This window comes from Olea europaea, chromosome 1 (genome assembly GCF_002742605.1).
Source record: "Olea europaea var. sylvestris chromosome 1, O_europaea_v1, whole genome shotgun sequence".
NCBI lineage: Eukaryota > Viridiplantae > Streptophyta > Magnoliopsida > Lamiales > Oleaceae > Olea > Olea europaea.
Genome location: NC_036237.1, coordinates 33,993,363 through 33,993,688, shown reverse-complemented (window position 1 = coordinate 33,993,688; position 326 = coordinate 33,993,363).

The window sequence follows — 326 nt, the reverse complement described above, 5'->3', positions numbered from 1 at the left end:
AAAGATGGAGAAATGGATGTTCAGTGACTAGCAGTGTTTTTAACCCATTTTCATACAGGTGTAATCGTGCCTGCTTTGCTGAATCCATCTAGTATATGTAAACAGTTTTCTATTGATAGCACGGTCTTCTCTGGCTAAGTTTGAGGTGGACTTAAGATTTCTGACATATTTGATGTATTCTAACTTTACTAGCTGACCTTTCAAATATCTTTCAAACTGCACTTACTTCCAGATTTATCCCCTTTTTATCTGTGCCGTCTTTTTTCACTAGGTTGTGCTTCCTTTTCTATACCAGTTCTAGTCTCGTCCTAAACTGAAACAATCAT